Raw genomic sequence first — 15,840 nt, 5'->3', positions numbered from 1 at the left:
TGATCCTCTGTTAATGTTATACAACTATAAAATCAAATTAAATTTGTTTGGGTAAATTCCTTAAGTGAAACTGTATTGGTAAATATAAATTCGGTTATTTTCCATGTCATTAATTGTTAATTCTAGTAAAGAATGTTCTAAATATTTTCCCAAAATAAAATTTTAAACTCAGTTGTTTATAGTTAGACACCTCAGTTCTTTTTCCTTTTTTGTAAATAGGAGTTGTTATGGTCGATTATTTCCATGCATTTGGAATAGTGTCTATCATTAAAAATGAGTTCAATATACTTCATAATTAAAGAGTACTTAATGCCATACCTAAGCTGATTAGCATACCAGCTGGGATTTTATCAAGACCCATGGCTATGTTTTATGTAATCTCTTCAATGGTCTATCTGCTGACTCTTGGGTAATCACTAAACACTTAATATTTGACACATGTAATTTAGTCAGGCAACCTGTGATAATTCATTTTCACATATTGCAGTAAAGAAAATGTTAAATTCTTCTGCAAATAACTTTGGGTCTCTTAATCTCTCCCCATTAATCTCTAAGTTGATAAATAGGTTCATATGTTCATAGGTAAGTACTAGGCTATCTGCCCATGGGCATTTATAAGCCTAGCCACAGAGTGATGGCTTTCGCCTCCCCATTAGATTAGTAACCTGGGCCTCTGTCAACAGGGCTCCTGAAGTGATCCCAGGGTAGAACTTACGATTACCCATCCTCTCATCAAGATTTCTCTTGAAGAGGGTCAGAGAGGAGCTCTGTCGAATATGGATTGGGATTCTATTCCAGAGTGAGGGGAGTCGCTGGGACAGGAATCTATCCCTTCAGCATGTCCTGTTTATTGTTGTACATAGGTTCAAGTCGCTAGAACGAGTGGTTCTGAGGGATCTCGTTTTTTTGAGGTGAAGCATGTCCATTAGTTCAGGGTTTAACATGGCCCTATAGATCAGGCACAGGTCACCTCTGAGCAGACGGTAAGTGACTGAGAAGAGCTGGAACTTTTTTAGTCGTGCTTCATAGGGTAATTGTTTAAGGCCCTTAATCCTCTTAGTGAGGTACTTCTGTGGTCTTTCTAGTTGTTGCAGGTGTCTAGTGAGGTACATCCCAAATGGGGCATTGTACTTTATTATTGGCCTAATGAGTGAGGAGTAAAGGGGCACAATCACCTCCTTGGATCTGGATGAGAAACCCTTTGTGATCAGGTGTGCCACATAGAAGGATTTCCTGACTGTTTTGGCTATGTGGTTATCAAAGGAGAGCATGCTATCTACTTGGGTACCCAGGTCCCTAATTACTTCTTCTATACTTAGTGGATTCCCATCTATGTGGTAGTTTGTAGGTACTTTGTTTTTCCCAAATGGGATTACTATGCATTTTTTGGTATTTAGCTTGAGGCTGTGACTTTGACACCAGGTGTTTGTCTCTGTGAGACCCTTTTGCAGGATGTCTGTGTCAGCTGGAGAGTCAATTATTGCACCCAATTTACAGTCATCTGCGAACTTGGTTAGCCACAGTCCCTCCACCTTTGCCTGTACTTTGGAGAAATATATACCGAACAGGAGGGGTCCCAGGACTGAGCCCTGTGGGACTCCGCTTGTGACTGGTTTAGAGTCAGGCATGGCGCCTGCCACTCTTACCGTGTGGGTTCTGTCTGAGAGCCAATTGGCAACCCATCTCATGACATGGGGGTTGATATTTCAGCTGGTGAGTTTGTCTATGATTCCTGAGTGTGGGATGGTGTCGAACGCCTTAGCGAGGTCCAGATATGCTGTGTGGACCACCTTCCCTTAATCTATGGCCTTGGTGACTGTTTCGAAGAAGTCGACCAAGTTCAGGAGGCAAGATCTGCCTTTAACAAAGCCGAACTGGGTAGGGTCCAGTGTCTGGAGGTTCCCAATGTCCCTGTTAATGAGCTCCATGATAATGCGTTCCATGGCTTTGCAGACCAAGCTAGTCAAGCTTATAGGGCAATAGTTCCCAGGGTCAGTTGTGGCACCACTTTTGTGGAGTGGTACGACTGTTGCTGTATGCCATTTTTTGGGTACATAGCCTGTAGACTGGCTGAGTTTGAATAGTGATTTGAGATGGGGGGGTTAGTTCATTTTGAATCTCGTGTAAGACACAACCTGGGATAGCATCTGGTCCCATTGATGCTGTGTTTTTGGCCTTTGCAAGGGCTGTCTTTACTTGCGTATCTGAGATATCTGGAGCGCCACATTCTTCTGGGATGGGTGCTAGCCCCTTTGATGGAGGGGGGGTGAAGTTTGCATTGAACTTGTCAGCCAGGATGTTGGCAATGTCGGTTGGTTCAGTGTATTTATGGCCATTATGCACTAGCTCAGAGCATATCTGAGAGTTTGCCCCTAGACTCTTGACATAGTTAAAGAAGGTCTTGTGGTTATCCTTAGAGTCATTGGCTATTTTTCTTTCGAAGTTGGCCTTGGATGATTTAATGAGGGAGCGCAGTGTTTTACTGATGTTAATCAGAGATGCCTTCTTATTTTGGGATTTTGTTCTATCTTGCAGGAGTTTCCTCCTTCTGTTGTAAAGTTTATTTATGGCTGGGGTCCACCAGACTGGCTTCCTCTTTTTTGAGGAGTTGGTTTTACTTGGGATGGCTCGGTCCATGCATTCTTGAAGGTGTTCATAGAATGCACTTGTAAAGGATTCTGCAGATGGGTCATCATTTTCCATTTGATTGGGAGCTTTGAAACTTCCCACCTCGGTCTTGAGGAGTGTGAAGTTGGCTTTAGAGAAGTTTTTTACCTTAATTTCCTTGACTGGGGGGGTGGGGTGGGGGGTTGGGATGTAGATGTCCAGTGTGATTAGTTTGTGATCTGATCTTACCAATGACGAGTTTACCTCTGGTGTGGAACATAGGTTCCTCATGTTGGTGATGACCAGGTCCAGTATGTTGTCACCTCTTGTGGGAGTGGTGACCAGCTGTTCAAGGGTGTTTGAGTTTATAAACTCAAGGAAGCATAGGGCTAGGGCGTTTGAGCTTGAGTAGTTTTCCCAGTCAATGTTTGGATAGTTGAAGTCACTCAGTAGCATGGTATTGGGTAGAATCTTCATACTTTCTAATGTTCTCAGGAATGCTGCGTGAGGGTCCTGAGACAAGGTGGGAGATCTGTAGCAAGCTATAAATTGAACAGTCAATTTACCCGCTGTCAATTGCACTTGGATGGTCTCAGATTCCACGTGCTGTGCTACTAACCTGGAGGTGTGGGTGTTCTTGATGAATATGGACACACCCCCTCTTTTTGTGTTCCGGTCCTAGTTTTGGGACCTAAAGGTATGGTAGGAGTTATAGCCTGGTAGTGCTGGGGTGCTCTCTAGAGCCATGAACCAGGTTTCTGTCACTGCACATATGTCGATTTCTTCCATACTAAGGAGAGCCTTGAGTGCATGCATTTTGAGGTTTAGACTTCTGGCGTTGAGCAGCATTACCCTCAGTCTTGTTTATTATTGTTGTTTATGGAGGCAGGTTTGTCTTTTGAGCCTTGCCTAAAAAGGCAGTATTGGGGTGGCGAGAGTCTTGGCCAGTATTCGAAAGCCCAGGGGTGACAGGTGCAAGCCATCTCTGGCGAAGCAACGTGGCTTGTCAAGCATGTCGTCCCAGGCTGACAAGTACTGGATCCCCTTTGAATGACACCAGTAGTTTAACCAGTTGTTGAAACTGATAATTTTTTCTTTGTATGCTGGCATCATTTTGGGTGAGGGCAGGATGCTACTCAGAGTCAGATTCACACCAGCCTGGGCTACATGGTCAGAGAGCTCCTTCATGTTTCTTTTCATGTAGTCCAGGGAGGTACGTCTCAGGTCATTTACGCCAACATGTACAATGACAGAGCCATATTTGTACTTGTTGTGGAGTGACCTGAGTGCATGTGTTATGTGGCAGATTCTGGCACCCGACAGGCAGCTTACAGTAACCTTCTCCTTGTTCAGTCTAGTGAGTGGGACATCTATGTGCCTGATGATAGAATCACTGATTACTAGTGTGTTAGGTGTGTTATTTAGCCTTAGGGGCTGTTTTTGCTTGGCACACTGATGTTGTGACATATGTGTTACCTGATTTATGTTGTGGGGTGGGGGTTGCTTGGGTGCATGCTTAGGAGGTCTCTGTTGTTTAGGCAGGTTCTTATTTAGAGCATCTGGGTATGTTTTTGCGTGTTTCTGAGAGTTGTTTTCTGGTGCAGCTATGGCTGGTCTATGTGAGTCTGGTAATGTGGTGCTAGTGTTGCCCTTCTCCTTGTGACTGGTTGATCCAGTCGTGGGTTGAGAGAGCTTAGCCTCCAGTTTGGCTGTGTAGCTGCATCTCTCACATATGTTTGTGTTGGTTGGGAGGATGAGGGGGTTGTTTGTGTACATGAGGCAATTGTAACATTGCCTCAGGATGTCCAGATCCACCAGCTGGACTGGAGAGCACACCTGAAGCTATCCCTTGAACATGCCTGAATAGATGGTTGGGACTGTATTGCTGATTGGATGAGTAAAGAGCCTTATACTTCCTGAGTATAGGGCTGAAGTGCAAGCTGCAAGCTTGTGCTAGTTTTAGTGAGTTTTAGTAAGTGCCAGTCTTAAATTTCCTTATTTCTAGTGCTGGGTTGAAGTGTTTCAAGTTTCAAGGGAAAAACTGAAGTGCAGACTTCGTGGAGCCTGGAATAGTTTAACTGCAGCTAAACAGCACTGCACGGTGTGCAAACCCGCGCAAAACCGCGCTAAGCGGTTTTTATACCAGGGAGATCAAAAAGGATAGAAATTAGCCCAAAATGGCCAATGAGCTACAAGTTGCTGGGCTGGGACCACTCCTACAGGGACAGATAGGCTGCTCAGAGTTCCCTCTCTCACAGTGAACAAGGAAACCACCTAATTATCCAAGTATGATATGGGCAACACAGGAACCTTTACCACAGTCCTGGATTCAGCAAAGCCTGAAAACTGGACTAGACTAGTTCAGAAAGCGGGAAAACAAGGAATTTTTTGTGTTTTTTTTTTTAGATACAACAGAAATGCAGAGCTTAAATTACTTTAAATACACAGAGGAGGCTAGCGCACTTGAGTGTGTAGCCTGCGACTGTGTTACAGGTAACTTAAATGCAAAAACAACAAACAGCAACTTTTTTTCAAGTGCAACAAAGAAATAAGTACAGTAAGCAATGCAGATATCACTAGGGATCCACAGAAGTGCTGAAAAGCCGCATTTTAAGCGGAATCAGTGTTTCAGGGAAACAACAAGCAAATACAATACATAATCAAGTCCAAAGTCTCTCTTTTGTCTCTCGGCCGCTTGTAGGACTCTGCAGGGCACCACGAGGAGCTTGCTAAGCTGTATGCAAGCGCAAAACTGCACTAAGCGTTTTTTATACCAGGGAGATCAAAAAGGATAGAAATTAGCCCAAAATGGCCAATGAGCTACAAGTTGTGGGCTGGGACCACTCCTACAGGGACAGATAGGCTGCTCAGAGTTCCCTCTCTCTCAGTGAACAAGGAAGCCACCTAACTATCCAAGTATGATATGGGCAAGACAGGAACCTTTACCCCAGTCCTGGATTCAGCAAAGCCTGAAAACTGGACTAGACTAATTCAGAAAGGCGGGAAAACAAGGAATATTTTTGTGTTTTTTTTTTTTTCAGAAACAACAGAAATGCAGAGCTTAAATTACTTTAAATACACAGTGGAGACTAGCTCACTTGAGTGTGTAGCCTGCAACTGTGTTACCTGTAACTTAAATGCAGAAACGACAAATAGTAACTTTTTTTCAAGTGCAACAAAGAAATAAGTACAGTAAGTAATGCAGATATCACTAGGGATCCACAGAAGCACTGAAAAGCCGCGTTTTAGGTGGAATTAGCGCTTCAGGGAAACAACAAGCAAAAACAATACTTAGTCAAGTCCAAAGTCTCTCTTTTGTCTCTTGGCCGCTTGTAGGACCCTGCAGGGCACCACGAGGCACCTGCTGAGCTGTATACAAGCTCAAAACCGCACTAAGCATTTTTTATACTAGGGAGATCAAAAAGGATAGAAATTAGTCAAAAATGGCCAATGAGCTACAAGTTGCTGGGCTGGGACCACTCCTACAGGGACAGATAGGCTGTTCAGAGTTCCCTCTCTCACAGTGCACAAGGAAACCACCTAATTATCTAAGTCTGATATGGGCAACACAGGAACCTTTACCACAGTCCTGGATTCAGCAAAGCCTGAAAACTGGACTAGACTAGTTCAGAAAGGCGGGAAAACAAGGAATTTTTTTGTGTTTTTTTTTTCAGAAACAACAAAAATGCAGAGCTTAAATTACTTTAAATACACAGAGGAGGCTAGCGCACTTGAGTGTGTAGCCTGCGTCTGTGTTACAGGTAACTTAAATGCAAAAATGACAAACAACAACTTTTTTTTAAGTGCAACAAAGAAATAAGTGCAGTAAGCAATGCAGATATCACTAGGGATCCACAGAAGCGCTGAAAAGCCATGTTTTAGGCGGAATCAGTGTTTCAGGGAAACAACAAGCAAAAACAATACTTAATCAAGTCCAAAGTCTCTCTTTTGTCTCTCGGCCACTTGTAAGACTCTGCAGGGCACCACGAGGAGCTTGCTGAGCTGTATACAAGTGCCAAACTGCACTAAGCGGTTTTTATACCAGGGAGATCAAAAAGGATAGAAATTAGCCCAAAATGGCCAATGAGCTACAAGTTGTGGGCTGGGACCACTCCTACAGGGGCAGATAGGCTGCTCAGAGTTCCCTCTCTCACAGTGAACAAGGAAGCCACCTAACTATCCAAGTATGATATGGGCAACACAGGAACCTTTACCACAGTCCTGGATTCAGCAAAGCCTGAAAACTGGACTAGACTAGTTCAGAAAGGCGGGAAAACAAGGAATATTTTTGTGTTTTTTTTTTTTCAGAAACAACAGAAATGCAGAGCTTAAATTACTTTAAATACACAGAGGAGGCTAGCGCACTTGAGTATGTAGCCTGCGACTGTGTTACCGGTAACCTAAATGCAGAAATGACAAACAGTAACTTTTTTTCAAGTGCAACAAAGAAATAAGTACAGTAAGTAATGCCGATATCACTAGGGATCCATAGAAGCACTGAAAAGCCGCGTTTTAGGTGGAATTAACGCTTCAGGGAAACAACAAGCAAATCCAATACTTAATCAAGTCCAAAGTCTCTCTTTTATCTCTCGGCCACTTGTAGGACCCTGCAGGGCACCACGAGGAGCCTGCTGAGGTGTATACAAGCGCAAAACCGCACTAAGCGGTTTTTATACCAGGGAGATCAAAAAGGATAGAAATTAGCCAAAAATGGCCAATGAGCTACAAGTTGCTGGGCTGGGACCACTCCTACGGGGACAAATAGGCTGCTCAGAGTTCCCTCTCTCACAGTGAACAAGGAAGCCACCTAACTATCCAAGTATGATATGGGCAACACAGGAACCTTTACCACAGTCCTGGATTCAGCAAAGCCTGAAAACTGGACTAGATTAGTTCAGAAAGGTGGGAAAACAAGGAATATTTTTGTGTTTTTTTTTTTTCAGAAACAACAGAAATGCAGAGCTTAAATTACTTTAAATACACAGAGGAGGCTAGCGCAATTGAGTATGTAGCCTGCGACTGTGTTACCAGTAACTTAAATGCAGAAATAACAAACAGTAACTTTGTTTCAAGTGCAACAAAGAAATAAGTACAGTAAGTAATGCAGATATTATTAGGGATCCATAGAAGTACTGAAAAGCCACGTTTTAGGCGGAATTAGCACTTCAGGGAAACAACAAGCAAAAACAATACTTAATCAAGTCCAAAGTCTCTCTTTTATCTCTCGGCCACTTGTAGGACCCTGCAGGGCACCAAGAGGAGCCTGCTGAGCTGTATACAAGCGCAAAACCGCACTAAGCGGTTTTTGTACCAGGGAGATCAAAAAGGATAGAAATTAGCCAAAAATGGCCAATGAGCTACAAGTTGCTGGGCTGGGACCACTCCTACGGGGACAGATAGGCTGCTCAGAGTTCCCTCTCTCACAGTGAACAAGAAAGCCATGTAACTATCCAAGCATGATATGGGCAACACAGCAAAGCCTGAAAACTGGACAAGACTAGTTCAGAAAGGCGGGAAAACAAGGAATTTTTTTGTGTTTTTTTATTTTTTTTTTAGAAACAGAAATGCACAGCTTAAATTACTTTAAATATACAGAGGAGGCTAGCGCACTTGAGTGTGTAGCCTGCGACTGTTTTACAGGTAACTTAAATGCAAAAATGACAAACAGTAACTTTTTTTTCAAGTGAAACAAGGAAATAAGTACAGTAAGCAATGCAGATATCACTAGGGATCCACAGAAGCGCTGAAAAGCCGCATTTTAGGTGGAATTAGTGTTTCAGGGAAATAACAAGCAAACAAACAACAAGCATACAAACAAAGCTAGATTCAGCAGGCCTGGATCTAGTCTATGCTACAGCAAACAAGGTGTATCAATTTCAGTAAGAAACAGTTCAAATATGCAGGCACTATAAGCCTTTAACCAGAAATTCCCAGCTCAGAAGGACAGAGTCCAGCCTCTCCTCCCACAAGAGTGCAGACCACGAACCCTCTTAATGTAAAATAACTGTCCTGAAGCCCAAGTGCTTAAAGCAGAACTAATACACTTTTAGAATAACAGATACTGAGCCCTCAATCAGCAGTTCCCAACTTAGAAGGATGTAAGCTACCTGTCCTGCCACCACAGTGCAGGCCACAAACCTTCCTAATGTAAAACAACTGGTCTGAAGCCCAAGTGCTTAATCCAAAAGACTTAGAATGATAGCTACACTTTAATCAAGTTACTACCAAGCAGTGATAAATACAATTGAATACTTTAAAGAATGCCTGTATTAGTGCTCAAGTTATACAAACAAAGCTAGATTCAGCAGGCCTGGATCTAGTCTATGCTACAGCAAACAAGGTGTACCAATTTCAGTAAGAAGCAGTTCAAATATGCAGGCACTATAAGCCTTTAACCAGAAATTCCCAGCTCAGAAGGGCAGAGTCCAGCCTCTCCTCCCACAAGAGTGCAGACCACGAACCCTCTTAATGTAAAATAACTGGCCTGAAGCTCAAGTGCTTAAACCAGAACTAATACACTTTTAGATTAACAGACACCGAGCCCTCAATCAGCAGTTCCCAACTTAGAAAGATGTAAGCTACCTGTTCTGCCACTACAGTGCAGACCACAAACCTTCTTAATGTAAAACAACTGGTCTGAAGCCCAAGTACTTAAACTAAAAGGCTTAGAATGAGTTCACCAAGCAGTAATAAATACAACTGAGTACTTTTAATATGACGCAAAAGCAAAATAAAGTAGGAAGAAACACAAATACAGTAAAAGCAGATAAAAGAAGAACACTTTTTTTTTTTTTTTTGAGTGAGCAAATGAGATAGGCCCAGGAGGAGTATCCAAGTGCAAATTTACAAGAGGGGCAGGCAGTTTCAAAGTCACCAAGATTAACACCAAAACAAAAACAGAGAGGGTGGGTGGGGATCTACTGAATAAAACAGAGTCACAACTTCCAGCTAGATATTGCTCAATGCAACACAAACAAATTACTTCAAATCATGTATTATTTGAAAAAAGTTCAGATAACGATTTACTTAACTTCACTTAAACGTTCAGTTGATTGCATGCAGGTCTTAGCTGGCCAAAGCTCACAGTTTAAGCAGAAAATAATTCAAACTGTACCACTTATATAAGGCAGAAACTGAATAACAATGAAGTGAACTACCCCCACTTATCACTGGCTATGCAGGTTTTTTAAAAAGCCTTAACTGAAAAAACAGAGTCACAACTTCCAGCTAGATATTGCTCAATGCAACACAAACAAATTAATTTAAATCATGTATTATTTGAAAAAAGTGCAGATAAAGATTTACTTAACTTTGGTTATACGTTCAGTTGATTGCATGCAGGTCTTAGCTGGATGGACTGCTTATTTTTCTTATAGAATTTATATATTTATAACATGCCTTCTTATTCTGATTATTCAATGGAAATTTATTCCAAAAATGCATTTCTTCATTTACTCCAGTTTAGCACTGTCCTATTACTCTTATATTATTTAATCTGGCTTTATTAATTCTTGATTCATAGGTTCATATGTATATAGTAAATTAATGACCACAAGAGTCTTTATAAGCCTATCCTTGCAATCCAACCCAATGTATCCCTACGTATCATGGGCCTTTCTTAGGAGGGGGGTATGTCAGTCAGAAAGTTTCTAGAGGTTATATTTGTGTGCGATGGGGGTATGTTAGTTTGGGCATTACTGTATGTCGTTGTCTATCACAGACATGGGGTCAGATCCTGGGGTGAATTGGTCAAGGTTATGCTTAAACAGGGATAGGGTTTAACTCTGCTCCACATGGATAGGTAGCCTGTTCTAGAGCATGGGAATCCTCTGGGACACATATCTGTCTCACCAACATAACTTATTTATGTCAGAACCAAAACTTAAATCATTGGATCTAGTGGTTATGATACTGTTCATTTTGCAGATGTGCAAAAAGTCCATCAGAGCTGGATCCCAGGATGCCTTGTATGTCAGGCATAGATTGCCTCTCACTAACCTGTAGGAAACAGAGTTTAGAGACAGGGATTTAAGGCTACCCATAAAGAACAATATGTTTATACCTGGATTCTCCTGGTAAGGAACTCTTGTGGGTGTTCCACCTGTTGCATATGTTTGGTCAGGTACATGCCAAAGGGGGCATTATACTCAATGATATGTCTAATAAAGGCTGACTAAACAGGCCCTATGACTTTCTTGGACCTGGCTACCATGAAACTACTTATAAGCTGGATGACATAGAATGCTTTTCTCACTATCTTGGCCACGTTTATTTATTTATTTAACATTTGTTTACCAGGGAAGTCTGACTTGGAACAAGCCAATTTTCAGTGGAGGCCAAGGGGAAATGCTCCAGATGCATGCCTTTATAACGTGGGAGGAAATCGGACCACCCAGAGGAAACCTACATGAATGCAGGGAGGGCATGCAGACTCCAAACTGAAGGCACCCCAGCCAAGAATCGAACTGGAGTACCTCTTGCTGTGAGGTGACAATGCAAACTGCTGAACTACCTGTTGGACAAAGGCCAGATTACTGTCTACACATGTTCCCAGATCCCTGAATACTGGGTAAGCTCTTACTGCTGTCTTATCGATGGAGTAATTAGCTCGGGTGCCAATTTTCTCAAAAGGCACTATAATGCTTTTCTTGACATTGAGCTTTAGTCTTTGACTTTGGCACCAATCTTTTGTCTGTGTTAAACCTTCTTGTAAGATTTTTGTGTCATAGGGGGAATTTATGATAGCTCCCAATTCACAATCATCTACAAACCTGGTCAGCCAACGGTCACTGACATTAACCTTTAACTCTGAGAAGTACAGGCCAAATAGGAGTAGTCCCAGTATGGAGCCCTGAGGTACCTCATTGGTGACCGGTCTCTTAGTGGAGGTGGTATCACCAGTCCTGACTTCTAGCATCCTGTCTGTGAGTCTGCTGACAATTCAGTGAGTTATGTAGGAGATTATGCACAGTTTGATGAGTTTGTCAGCTATACCAGGGTAGGGTATTGTACCAAACTCCTTGGCCGGGTCCAGGTAGGTGGTATGCAAAATTTTCCCCTCATTCATTGCCTTGGTGACATTCTTAATGAAGTCCACCAGGTTTGGTCGGCATGACCTTCCTTTGACAAAGCCAAACTGGGTTGGGTCCAGTGTCTGAAGGTTGCCTATGTTTTTGTTGATCATTTCCATGATCATTCTTTCCATGGCTTTGCACATTAGACTAGTTAGACTAATCCTTGTGAAGTGGGATAACCATTACAGTCTTCCATTCTTATGGTACAAAGCCTGTTTTGAAGCTATAGTTGAAAAGTGACTAAACTGGTCATGTTTCAACCTATTTAGGAGGCATCCTGGGATATCGTCTGGGCCCATTGAGGCTGTGTTTTTGGCCATAGTGAGTGCTGCCAGGATCTGTACCCTGTTAATATTTGGGAGGGGGTGATAGTAGGTATTTCATGGGAAGAGGCAGAGAGGGTTTAGGGGTGAAGTTTGAGCTAAACACTAGTCCAGCACACTGATGTGTGCTGCCTTTGAGGTTTTGGACATAGCTATAGAAGGCCTTGTGGCTGTCTTTAACCTGTGGGCCTATCTTGACCTCATAATTGGTCTTGTTGAACTTAATTAATCCTCTTAGTTTCCTGTTGAATTTAATTATAGAACTCCTATCATTGTGGGAGTTGCCCTTCCTGATCTAAGCCATGATTTTTTTCTTTTGTCATACATACCCTATTAAGGTAAGGATTTCACCAGTGTGGTTTGTTTTTATTGTTTGTTTTTAACTTACTTCTAGTAGGTACAACAGCCTCTATACAGCCATTTACATTGTGGTACAGGGTCTCAGTAAACAATTCTGCATACGTTGCCTTGAACTCAGGGTTGGGAGGGGCATTGCATATTGATAATCTATCACTTAATAGGATGTAGTTTGCTTTGGAATAGTTCCGACTGTTACAGGGTTTGCTGTGGTAACCAAGTTGATTTTTATTAAGTAGACAACTTTGTGGTCCAACCTCACCAGTGAGAACATGACATTGGGGGGTGGGGTAGGGCACAACATACTTTTAAGTACCAGGTCCAGTATGGTGGAACCTCTGGTAGGTGTGTACAAAATCTGGTCAAGGGTATTTGTGTTAATGAAGTCCAGGAATCATTGTGTTGCAATTATGAGGCAGTATATGTTCCAAGTCTATAGAGGAGTAGTTACAGTCTTCCATGAATAGGGTATTTGGTCTAATGGTAAGTGCCTCCACTAGGTCTAGGTGGACACTATGGGACACTGGGGGCATAGAGGGTGAACTACAGCTTGTTAAGAGATGGTTGGGACTTTGTCTATGATAATTTGCTGATGGATATAAATACATTTGACCAATGTAGAGTTATGCTTATTGCTAATATAAATTGAGACTACTTCATGATTGATATTGATTATGAGTAATGAATGATCTGTTTTTCTTTTCTATATGGTCTACTAAGTGCCCACTCTACCTATAATTTTTTTTTTTTTTTTGCCAGTGTTAGTTGCCTTCTTAACCTTCTGTAAAATGCCATCCAGCCTGTAATAATGAAAATAAACTTTACTACAATCTGTAGATTCACTACAGTTCAACTTAAATATCTCATTTCAATGGTGTTCTGATCTAGTTTACTATCATTATCTAACTGACTCATTAACTAATTGTTAATGTTTGACTCTAGTTTAAAACTTATTAAATTATGATCTGACTTCCCTAAAAGCATTAAAGGTTGAACATTTGTAATAATTTATGGCTGATTTATTGCAATTAAATCTCATGTCTTGTATAGTATAACCTTCTATCATTTGTTGCATTTCATGACATTGTAAAGTATTCAAAACCTGTTCAAAAAATAATTTTTTATATTGAAATTATCCAATCTATAGCTGAGTATTGAAGTCACCCAAAAGGACTATAAATCTGTGACGGCTTAATTGTATTTGATATTTTGCAGGCAGCTGTGAATCATAAACACAATCCTCCCAGTAAGTTAATAGATCTATCATATAATCAGTGCATAAATGATATAACTAAGTATTATATTGGTATACTTTTGTAAATAAATAAATAATCATTCCCTCATATTGAAGGTTCAGTTTCACCAAGTATCTCTTGCACAGAAGTAATTTCTAGAAATTCTACAACCTGCAATACTGCTTGGTTCATATGTTTTAATGGAGTGAATCTTAAAACAGTTATTCCTGCATTTATTAATATTTTAATGCAGTTTATCTTACCATTTATTGGTCTTGGTACAATTGTTATCAAGTCTGTTACCTTTAAGAAAGACGACGCTGACACATTGACCATTTCCTTGTCTAAGCCACTGAATTTCCTTCCTGTGTTTATTTTCCATCATGGAGTCTCCAAAAATCATTCTCTATGGGCCATTAACACTTCTGGTATCAACTATATTAATACATTTCTGATTTGGTTCATTACTAACTAGAGTGGTATTATCCATTACTTCAGCTCCATTAATTAACAAGTTTCCTTATGTTTGTTGTAAAGAATCAAGAGATGTAATACCATTTCCATGTTATCTGCTTGACTAAATTCTGACCACCTAAATCTCTCCTTTTCAACATTTCCTTTCTCTCCTCATCTTCTTGTGTATCCAATATATAATTTTCATTTTTTCTTCACAATTTAAACCACTGTTTCCATTATTTTCTATCTCATGTTAGCTTATTTTATTTTCTTCCTTTTATCTTCTTAATCATTCTAAGTAAGTACTTCAAGATTTCTTCCCAAATCTTCATTTCAGCTAACATCCCCCGATATTTCCATAGTCTGATAATCCTCATGTAATATACGTAAAGAAGATGTAGTAATATGAAAACTTGTAATTTGTGATAACAAAATTATCTGTTAACAAAGTACTCTCCTCAAAAATAGAATAATTTTCATTTCTTTTATGATCTTTCTTGTTTTTACTTAATGTTTGTTTTTCTTCTTAACCATGCCTTAGATTTAAGTTATCCTTTTCTTAAGAATATCTTGTAATACTTTATTATCTTTCCTTAAGTTTCTACATTTGCACAGATTTAATTTATCATTTTCTTAAGAATATATTTTTAATACTTCATTGTTTTTCCTTAAGTTTCTACATTTGCACTGTTTATTGTCAAAATTTTGTTTATAGTAACGTATTCATCCCAGTTTATTACCTTTCCTTATCTTTCTAAATTTGCACTATTTATTGTCTAAGTTTTGTTTATAGTAAGTTCTTCATCCCAGTTCATATAACAAAATCAGTTACTGATTGAGGTATCTTTCCTTTGCTACATTTTCAGCATTGCATACTGTCTGTAACTTTTCCCAAATGTATATTGTTTAAATATTCTAATTTCTTATAGTTTATTCATTGATTATTAGAACATAGAGGATGTATTAAGTATACTTTACATCATAAACATTTTACTAAGAAATTATATTTCATCAAATCCTCAGCTGCATAGTCTTTCAATATATCCATTCTGTATAACTGAATGCCAAACTAGATATGTCAAATAATTCAAAATTGCTGATAACGTAATGCTATAAATTGTAATAGCAATCTGAACTATTATTCAGCAAAGTAGTTACAGCTGCCTGTGGCCATTACTTACTTCCTGATTAAATGCAAGTCATTTGTATTATATATGTTGTAACACATTCACAGTGTGTTTTTATTTAAATATAACAATTAAGAAATAAAGACTTCCTATTACTTTTACTATAAGGTTTACCTCAATAAATTCTATGCTACATTAATAATTTGCTGCAGAATGTTACTATGAATTCCTAATTATAATTAAAAGAAGAAATCACTAACCAACTAACACCAACCAAATCTTATTATGTACGCAGTTCTTCCATCCTCCTGTAAACATGCAAAGATGCACAAACCACATCTTTGCATTGCAGTGAGACCAAAGACATCCACTTATCCTGCATCTTCTCAAATAGAATGGATTTTAAACACTCCTGCTGCTCTGCTGTTGGCTGTCTAAGCAGGCAATATTGTGACACCACAAGAAACTAAAGTGAAAGAAAATAGTTGTTCCCCATGTCTTGAAAAAGACAAGGAAGAGCACCCCCAAAAATAACAAAAATAAATCAATAAATCAGCAATGCAAAGTGTACTTTACAAAAAAAAATCGATTAGTTGGTTTCTCTAGCTACACAAAGCTTAATCCGAAGATAAGTAAATAGTTTTGTTTCCTTTCAATATGA

Source organism: Protopterus annectens, chromosome 7.part1 (assembly GCF_019279795.1).
Source record: "Protopterus annectens isolate FY-2018-M chromosome 7.part1, PAN1.0, whole genome shotgun sequence".
Classification (NCBI taxonomy): domain Eukaryota; kingdom Metazoa; phylum Chordata; order Ceratodontiformes; family Protopteridae; genus Protopterus; species Protopterus annectens.
The sequence above is the reverse complement of the archived record's forward strand: the minus strand, read 5'-3'. Positions refer to the sequence as shown.